Source organism: Mytilus californianus, unplaced genomic scaffold (genome assembly GCF_021869535.1).
Source record: "Mytilus californianus isolate M0D057914Y unplaced genomic scaffold, xbMytCali1.0.p SCAF_58, whole genome shotgun sequence".
NCBI lineage: Eukaryota > Metazoa > Mollusca > Bivalvia > Mytilida > Mytilidae > Mytilus > Mytilus californianus.
The window spans coordinates 1040555-1051527 of NW_026262710.1; positions in this window are offsets into that span (position 1 = coordinate 1040555).

Below are 10973 nucleotides of genomic sequence, written 5' to 3' on the forward strand. Positions count from 1 at the left end.
GATGTTGTCATGTAAAATGTGTCAAACACCATGAAAATTAAGTGTAAATTTATACTCTTTGGTTCCTAGAAATTTACAGGGTATATGTGTATGTGCTTAAAATAATTCTTATCATATACGTGACTGAATGGAGGCAAGAATAGGACTTATATTGTAGGCTGTATTTTAAAAGGTTTTTGAATTACAAGTACGTTGTATGAATATCTTACCTTACCTTACCTCTGTATCTTTAACCCCCTTTGTAGAGGAACCATACGCTAGTATGTAGAACTTGTGATCCGCAATTTCTATGTACAGTGATGCCTCCACCAATATGTTGCAGTGCTCTATATTTACAGTGAAATCCTACCCACACACACTTATATTAAAAATCCTTTGTTTTATAATTAAAATGTTTCTGTGCCTATCATACGGTGGTTAAAAGCCAGTCACTATATAATATAAAATTCCTTTCTTTCTTTATATATATATACACGCATGTTACACATTTGTTTTCGGTTCCCCTAACCGTTTTGTATACGTAGCTAGATATGCTTTAAAAGTAAAACTCATTTCTGTAAGATATCAATAACATTATTCCATAAAATCATTTGTTTTCCTATCACGGTAAGATGATAAAAGAATGAGTGCCTCTTCCTCATGATTTAAAAGATATATAGTAAAGTATTGTCTAAAAGTTATATTCGGTTCTTCTAAAAAGTCCTTTATATAATCCATATATTGCTTAAAATTCTGTTGGCTATATATAATTTAAGATAATTTCGATATAAGATCGCACACTTTAGTAAAGTGTCACCACTAGTATGTATATATGGTAAAATAGGTTCATTATGTTACACTCTGTAAATTGACTAGTATATATGAGTTTTGTGGCTAAAGTATTGTTTCTTCTGTTATGGTAGTGGTTAGCTTTTCCTTTTAAAGTCATTATCCTTATTATTATCAACCGCATACTATCTTATAACGGGCTATATGTAGCTGGTATATCAAGCGTCTAGTTAGGCGTTCTACTTTTGCTACACTGGCTGGAGAGAGTTTTCTTGATGTTGCAACCGGTGTGATGTCCAGAATTATTTGCAACTTTTCATTGTCCAAAAGTTCATTAAATTTGATTCCAAGACTGTCTAGTACAACAACTGTTTCTAGTAGTATCTTATTCCTTACATTATGGAGTTGTTCACATTTTAATATCTTGATTCTCCGGTCGTCCATTGAAAAAACATGAAGTATAATCTTATAATATTTAACTCATTATTACTAACTGAATACGGATTCTCGGAATTCCTTTTGTAATTTCACGTCTTGGATGAATTCCAAGCCTCTTGGGGTCCCAAACAGTTGCGATGACTCGCTCTCCTTTGCGGCGATAGCGGCAACCTCATACCCTAATGATTGCAATACAACACACTGAAATATAAATATATAATTTAATATACATTTATAGCTACCATTGCACTTTAAAATACATTTAAGGTCAAGGTACAGTATAATTTAAAAAAAAAAAATGATATGTTGTGGATACATACAATTTTAATGGTGTAATATAAAAATAGGATCAGTCACTGCGTTTCTATGGTTGAAAGTTAACCAATTACAAAGTCAGTAATCATATGGTTATATTATATCAATCAAACGGATTTTTTTGTGTACATGTTTCAACAATAATCATAGAAAAATTATATAGATTTCTAAATTAACGACATAATGTTTTCAGAATTTTTTTCGACAATTTTTTGTGATTCAATATATATATGGAAGTTTTTAACGACCTTGACTGGCTATACAGCCCTTGCATGGTCGGCAAGTGCTTTCAATACAAAGTTTCCATTATTTTAAGGTAGTTCAGGGGTATACCGCCATCTTGAATTGTACCATCACAGTAAATAATCGGTCTAGTTCTTTGCCCAAATGTGCAAATTTGAAGATAGATTTGCAATTTATTGGTTACACTGTATATTTATAAGAGGAAAACTTAGTTATTCATTGCATTATCGAACATGTTTTAACAAATACCAAATATTTGTGTTTTTAAAATTAATTTTTCAAATAAGCCATTTAAGGGAAGATAACTCTTTTAGTACAAAATGTATACTGGACATATAAGGAAATTTTCATTTTTTACTTGGAGCAAGAAAACAAGTTCGGTGACCATTTTTTCTTTTTATTTTCTTAAAATATATTATAAAACCTATCTTCTCATATTTTATTTCAAAATTCTGATTCATAGATTTCCTTTTATGCACAAAAATGTGTTTTATCATGAACAATCTAATCAAATTTTGGCAATTTTGAACGACTCGTACTTTGAAAAATCGCGCGGTGAACCATACTTTTTATTATTTTTTTTGAAAAAAGCATAGTAAAATCTTCATTTTGGCAAAGTATAAGAAAATTCTGTCATTTTTTTCTATACTCCTGAACTACCTTAAAGACTTCATTTAGTTGCATATCATAAAATAAAAAAGATTAATGCATTATTTAATTTCAGTTAAAATTTCGAAAAGATTAAGTTGCAGAAAAAAATGTTAAAAAGAAAACTGCTGTATTTGCTTTCGTGTACCTTCCAAATAAAGTATGTTTTGTTCCATTGGCAATATTGTGATCATTAATTCTTACATATTCTTTGGTATGTCCACAGGCACTTGTCTCAGAATTTTTTTCCCCTATAATATACCTTAATGTTATATTAAGGTATATAGGAAATTTTTTTCTGAGACAAGTGCCTGTGGGTATGTCATAGAAATATCTACAAATATTGCACCATTTTTATAAACCTATCTTCATTATAGTTTAAATTTAAGTCTTTAAAAAACAAAACTGTGAATATATAAAAGTTAAAACCCATACATGATGATGCTGTCTTAAAACAGAAATGTAGATAATTTTGTTTTTATTAAATATGACAGGTTTTGCAAAAATAAACCAACCGAATTTGTTATGGAGTTCATATGAAATTCAGCAAACTCCTCTGCTGTCCTGCCCTTCAATGGGTCATTCCTAATTTCTTTGGCCTGTTGTCGGAAGGCCTCCTTTTCTCCCTCTGAAGTTCTTCCCCACTTCTCCCCTAGTGACCTCATGTGTTCCTCTTTGGGTGTATCACCTAATAACGGGGATTACAATTTTATTGGTGAAATGAAATGCATAGATGTAAAGTCATCTTAAAATGAACCAGTAAGTTTTAATAGAACATTTGATATTGCCTGAGCAGGAACATTCATTCAACTTTTAAAATAACGCAACTTTATGAACGGACCATCGTTATTTCAAGAATCGCAAAGACACCTGGAAATTCATACAGGAGCTCTCCACGTTTTACGACAAAAGTTAAGAGTTAGATGACTTTTAACTATTGACACACATGTTTGCCTCGCCTTATTAGTTTGTGTTCGCATCAACTTTTCATTATTGTTGAAGGCCACACGATAACCTATAGTTGCTTACATCCACGTCATTTGGATTTTGAATGCCACATTTCACAATTTTGTATTAACACTTAAGTAGTTTACAAGTGTGTTATGAAGTAAACTGTTTATAGTTTATATATAAATATTGTGTAGACAATAGACAACGATATTTCTTATATGATATGCATACATGTGAAACAATATTGTACAAAATAGATAAAATATAAAAAAAAAAAAAATGATCGTATTTGATATTTAGTTCTGATAAGCTAAAATAATAATTAAACATGTTTTGACTATTTATACTATTCTGCACTTGCCTCTTTTAAACTGTTGTGAAAACAGGGAATACGCCGTTGGGCCTTTTACCGTCTTTCTTTTTTTTTTGGTAGGAACAACTCCCTGGCCACCACGCTTCTGTTTTGCCCTTCTGTTACCAATCCAGACCTGGAGGTAAAATACTTAAAATATTATGTTACAAAAATATAATAATTAATGTCTTACTGTCATGAGGACGTTTTCATCAGATCAGATATTTAACAATAAATAAACATTTAAAACCTTTTCATTATTGCTGAACATTTAAAAACGTACAGGACATTGATGATATGATATGATTGTTTGATTGATTAATTGATTGGTGTTTAACACCACTTTCAGTAATATTGGCTATTCTTGGCGGTGCCACGTGTGGAGCAGGATCTGCATACCCTTCCAGGGCATCTGAGATCACCCCCAGTTTGTTTTAGTTTTTTGTGTGTTTCTTTTTTTTTTTGGGGGGGGGGGGAGGTCGTGTAGCTCAGTCTTTATTTTTCTATGTTGCGTTGTGTGTATTTTGGCTTGTCTGCTGGTCTGTTTCTTTGCTAGCCATGGCATTGAAAGTTTGTTTTCGACCTTTTATTTATGAATGTTCTTTTGGTATCTTTCGCTTCACTTTTTAATCACATTTATTCGACAATGAATGTAGCATGACAGTGCTATTTCTTTACAAAATAAATGACATTCCTATATTTCTATGGTCCCCCAAATAAAGTTTGTAAACTCGTGATTTCCACTTTGGACAAAAGCTAAATAACTAGCATACCGCAATCCTCTCTCTGCTAATTGATGTTTCATTTACTAAAACATCAATTTCTGTTGCATGGTCTTTACTTGTTGAAGTAAGGCCTTTCTGCCATGCATCCTCAAGCTTTTCTAACTGCATTTTTGAAAAGTCTAGTCTTGTTCTAGTTGACCCCTAGATTAACAAAAGTTTGAACTAAATTTTCAAAAAAATGCAAGTAAGGTTTCATATGTATCTGATATAGACACTTGAGGTAACATTTCAAAAATGTTTTAATTGTTTGAACGGAAATCGGAATGATGTTTATTATTTTTTAATGGACATCTGTATTAATCTAGATGAAAAACAGCAATAAAAACGCTGTTCCTTTGCTTTTAGTATATTTTTTTTTGTTCTAGTGCATTTACTGATATTTTGTCATGGATGGATACTCTATATCCTTTGTTTGTCTATTATCACTGTACTAAAATTCGAGTGCATGCGATAAGGGTGGCGATGACATGGTCAATTTTGAAAACGGTATAAATGCATTTTTAGGTATAAGAGGTAAAGGTCTAGATTATAAACAATTCTAAAACCCTTTACATAGTGATGTTTGCTTATTATAATGAAAAAATCTTCAAAGTTAAAATTGAATCAAACAGTATTTGATGATGTTGGTCCGAACATATACGGGCAAATATGATCACAAGATTTACCGCAGCTATGATAAATAAGAAATAGAGGAAAACAATTAATGGAAATAACAATATACTCATTATTTTCAACAACAAAAATCTAGAATAAAAGCATATGCACTATAACTTTGACATTTGGCGCGGCATATTAAATTTCTAGTACTAGTAACTAGTAATGTCTTCCTTAAAAATGAGTGAATCATCATTTCAAGTAATTTTATATAATGCCTTTATTAATGGTGTGCGTACAAGATTCTTTTAGAAGATGAAAAACAAAAACAAAATCTTAAAAAGACAAACTTCTCTCTGTAATGAACATTTTACATGTTCTCCATTTTTTTTAGAATGTGGTTTATCAATCTGGGTCACTATTACGGTAAAGAATATACAGGACAATTGTACACCAATTAAGGCAACAATGATACACAGTTGTTCAGGGGCGTAGCTACCTTCTTAATGGAGTGGAATCACAAACTATAGGGCGAGGGGTCTGGCGGCTGGCCCCCAGTCAAAACAATCACAACCGAAATAAAACTTGGACATTTTTGTTGTGGTTTTTTGGTCAACTATTTGTTTAACTTCGAGTCGAATGAAGACTTAACATTGTCGCTTGCGTTTTTTTAGTACGTGCAAGCTTTTAAAAGCACGGAGATTTGTTCCATATGCTAGTATTTGTACTGAGCAAAGTAGATTTAAAAAAACAAACATTAAACATAAACACAATACTATATGTGGAATTTCTGTTAGCATAAACATTATTGGATACCAAATACTTGGTGGACACATTCTCATATATTTTGCTTAACATATGTATTTAAATGTTTAAAAATTTTGAGGGTAAACTCTACAAGAGAGAGATGGGAATTTCGAATTTTACGTAGTTAGGAATATTCGAAGTTGAAATTAATGAACTTTTTCAGAGTAAATGGTACTTTGATCACGATCTTTTTCATGATCTGCGTTTTTAATTAGCCAGCTAATTAACAAATGCATATGCATTCGACCAGTTGTATGGCAATATCTAGATGATAACAGTGAAGATAAGTGTAATAAAAGTTTGGTGTATCTTTCGAACAAGAATCAGCAGTTTAGTGTCCTACTCGGACAGACAGTTCTTTTTAAAATTGAATGACCTAATAGTCCAGTAAAACGAGTTAGAATTAACAATCTATTTAAATGGTTTTACAATCAACCATTCGTATAGCCGGCCCATATAGAAACGACTTCGAATTATCAAATCTATATAAAAGATTTGTTTGTAAAATAAATAAAAACGTAAAACATGTACTGGAAAATGTGTACTTTTTTTTTTATAATAACAGCAGTTGCAACTTTTCATCTACTAGTATACGAAAACTATTGATTGATTGAATGGTTATTAATGTCCGGTAGCAAATATTACATGCACACAGGACGAGATACGTTGACGTGATGTGAAAATGAACTATTCGTGTTGTCAAGACCTACATACTTAGTCAATATTGAACTAGTTCACAGGGTAACATTCATTATTCCCGGATCGATACGAGTTGAAGAGTCTTCATTCTAGTAAGATGTGTGCTTTGGGGCGAAGCGGAAAATAATAATTTTCAAGTTTTTTTGTTATCCCTAAAGGGATTATGTTTTTTTTTTTGCACTCAAAGCGAGTATACGGTATGGTTGTGTTACCAAAAACTATGTAGTTGGTATTTCCTAAACAATGCCCGTAATATAAAAAGTTCCTCTAAGTTTACACCAGTTGTATGTATTTATCGTACACATACATGTCTTACAGGATTAAAAATTCCGTTGCATGTGTATTCCTCTTGCTTTTATTCTGTGTGTAGTTTTTAAAATGCATACATAGAAAGACCAATTCCTATTTGTTAACTTTATCCCTCTCTCTCTCTCTCTCTCTACGCCCCTGTTGTTTGCTGCGTAGCCGTACACAGTTTACCAATGCAACAGGCGTTCAACTATATTCTTATAATCTTAAAGCAATATGCCGTATTATCATTGAGATAAATTTGAGAAGGTGTACTTCTTCATTCTTCTTTAATTATTGATTCAAGTTATTTCATATACATTCATTGTGGTGCTTGTTTGGTTTGAAGGTTATATATGAAAGATGTGAAACATTTTATAACAGCATCTTTTATATATTTCTTTCCAAAAATAAATTTCAAATATCCCTGAACTTTTCGATATAAGCACATATGTAGCTAGTTTAAAGCCTAGTTGTCTTTTGGATGAAAAACAGCAGTGCAAACTCTTTGTTTTTGTTTTATATATTTGTTCATGTATGTATTGTGAATTTATGCAACGAATTGATACACCATATACAAATGCCGGAGTTTGGGTGGCATGGTTGTCAATGTAAACAAACTATCCATAGAGATCAGCGGACAATGATGGGAACACATGCAGGTCACCACATGGTCGCATAAAGAATGTGGCGAGTTCAACCTGAGATGTAACGTAACAACATGACAACACATTATTAAAATCAGTTGGAAGGTTTCAATTGGGACTTATACATTTATGATCATTTATATGTTAGTCACAGGTTCCGCTCATCAAATTAGTCCGAAGAACACAAAGTAACAACTGGAGAACACTCGCCTTTACTTAAACCTTGTCCAAAACACAATATCAACCTTTCTTCAAAGCATGCATTGTTTTCCCACATTGAAACGCCATTCAACTACGACTGGGTATAGTTTATCAGCAGTCTATTTATTTCATATATACATAACAATTTTGTAATTATATTCTAATCCAATTAGACTCATGCAGATCGACGTCCCGTTTCTCAAATCTACGTCCTATGTAAAGGTATGTTCTCAAATCCACGTCCTACGTAAAGGTATGTTCTCAAATCTACGTCCTATGTAAAGGTATGTTCTCAAATCTACGTCCTTTGTAAAGGTATGTTCTCAAATCTACGTCCTTTGTAAAGGTATGTTCTCAAATCTACGTCCTATGTAAAGGTATGTTCTCAAATTAATGTCCAATATTTGTGCCGGCTTCTGGTCGACGTCCAATTTGAAGTCTATATAGTTGTAAACTTCTACCTTGTTTAGTATCTGGTGGAGTGTTATCTCATTGACACTCATTCTACATTTTATTTTTCTATAAAACAACGAGACAACAACCCAACAATAGATATAACCAAAATACATCTAGGGTGCAATATACAGTCTAATTCATGCAGCCTGCCTCTGATTACAATGGAGTTTACAAACCAAGCAGAATCTGGTAACCCGTTTTGGATCATTTGAGATTCCTGTTTAAGATTCGTGTATATTTTTATACTTTTTTATTTATTATTTGACTTTTTTCTTACGATATTGTATGTGTTACTTCAAAATATGCCCATTGGTCTTTTCCCCATTAATGGATGTTTATTTGTTTTTTAAATTATAATAAACTATTCTTTCAGCAGCCATAGAAATAAGAAGATGTGGTATGAGTGCCAATGAGACAACTCCCGTCCAAGTCACAATGTGTAAAAAGTAAACCATTATAGGTCAAAGTACGACCTTCAACACGGAGCATTGGCTCACACCAATTAGCAAGTAATAAATCCTGAGGAACCTACTAGTGTAAAACAACTGGAAAACCAACTGTCTAATCTAAATAAAAAATAAAATGCTCTGCTGGGCGCAGCTTGATACGACCGCAGAGGTCGAACCCTGAACAGTTGGGGCAAGTATGGACACAACATTCAAGCTTGATACAGCTCTGAATTCGGATTGTGATTAAATATTTGACACAGCATAGGTTTCTGACACAGAATGAATGTGGTCTAAGAACTTGAACACAAGTTATTGTCTGGAAACTAGAAAAATGCTTATTTTTAGCCCCTTAATCCTAAACGTTTTGGGCAATTATTACCCCCAAACTCAATTCCAGCTTTCCCTTTGTGATATGGAACCTTGTAGTACAATTTCAGAAAGATCCATACACTTACAAGTTATTGTCATGAAACTAGAAAAATGCTTGTTTTTTGCCCCTTTTTTGGCCCCTAATTCCTAAAATTTTGAGGTAATTACCCCCAAAATCAATCCTAGCATTCACTTTGTGATATGGAACCTTGTGGTACAATGTCAGAGAGATCCATACACTAACACACAAGTTATTGTCTGGAAGTTATAAAAATGCTTATTTTTTTCCCCTTTTGGCCCCTTATTCCTTAACTGTTGGTACCATAACCCCCAAAATCAATCCCGACCTTCCTTTTGTGGAATTGAACCTTATGGTAAAATTTCATAGAGATCCATTCACTTAAACTAAAGTTATTGTGCGAACACGAATGTGTCTTCGGACGATGACGACGACGCCAACGTCATACCAATATATGACCGCAAAATTTTTTCGATTTATAAAGGGGAATAACTCTAGAACAATTAAAGTTTAGCCACAAAAAAATCACACGTGGTAATAAGCATTGTGTGTAAGTTTCATAAAATTTGATTGAGGCAAACTAAAATTAGAGAACGGAAATGAAAAATTCAGCAATTTTTCCATTTATAAAGGGGGATAACTCTAGAACCGTTAAAGTGAAGCCGCCAAAATTCAAACTTGATCTGTGATTTGTGTATTAGCATTGTGTATAAGTTTCATAACATTTGGTTGAGGCAAACTAAAGTAAGAGAACAGAAACCAACTTTAGGACATACAGACTGACAGGTGAAAGAGATTGACCTGCTAATCATTTTCGTTCATATCAGATTTGCTTTATATTCAACAACTTCATCTTTTCAGATATAAATCAGCTTATGTGTTATTATTTAGCAAAAGCTGCCATGTTTTATCATGATGGATCAAATCCTGGGATATTTTTTTATTTAGAGAAGACACCCTACATAACATCCAGGTTAAGTTTGGTAATCTTTGGCATACATTTTTTAACTGATTCAGAAGGGAATTAAAATGACTGCCAAACAGAGGAACATAAATTGATGGCAAAAACTCATATAGGCCAGGTAAGCTAAAATGCAAACTAGGCCAATTTTTTACTGCCAGGAAAAATATACATATAAATAAAATATTTTAATGATGAATGAAGAACAAATAATGTTCAAAATATTTTAAGCATTATAGCATGTATAGAGATTATTTTCTTAATACTTCTTTTTTCTATTTTTTATTAAAAAAAAACACATTTCACTTAACAGTTATTACACTTCTTTGACACCATTCAAAGCTTACCAGCATATTTTTGTAAAAATACAAATGCAATAAACACACCTAATGGATGACTTTGACAATTCTAATTTCCCAAATATTTTAAGTCCTGGCTCCAGTTATCCAAGTGTACGTTAAAAAAAAGCATTTCATCATGTATTATCAGTTCTTGTTTTAATATATAATATCACATATATATTTTAATACAATTCCAATACTTCAAATAAATCAAGATTCAATAGGGAACCAACCTAACCAATTGTTACTACATCTAAAATTACACAAATTGTAAACAAATAAAATGCTTTGCTCAGTGCAGCCTGATACGACTGCAGAGGTTGAACCCTGAACAGTTGGGGCAAATTTGGACACAATATTCAAGCTTGATACTGTCTGAATTTGGATTGTGATCAAATGTTTGACATAATATAGGTTTTTGACACAAAACAAATGTCAAGATCTTACAAATATATTGCGCAATACTGTGCAATTAAAGATTTTTTCTTGAAACTTTTCAAAAATTTGAAATTTGAGATCCATACACTTAAACACAAGTTATTGTCTGGAAAACTAGAAAAATGCTTGTTTTTGACCCTTTTTTGGCCCCTAATTCCTGCATGAATGGGGCAATAACCCCCAAACTCAATCCCAGCTTTCCTG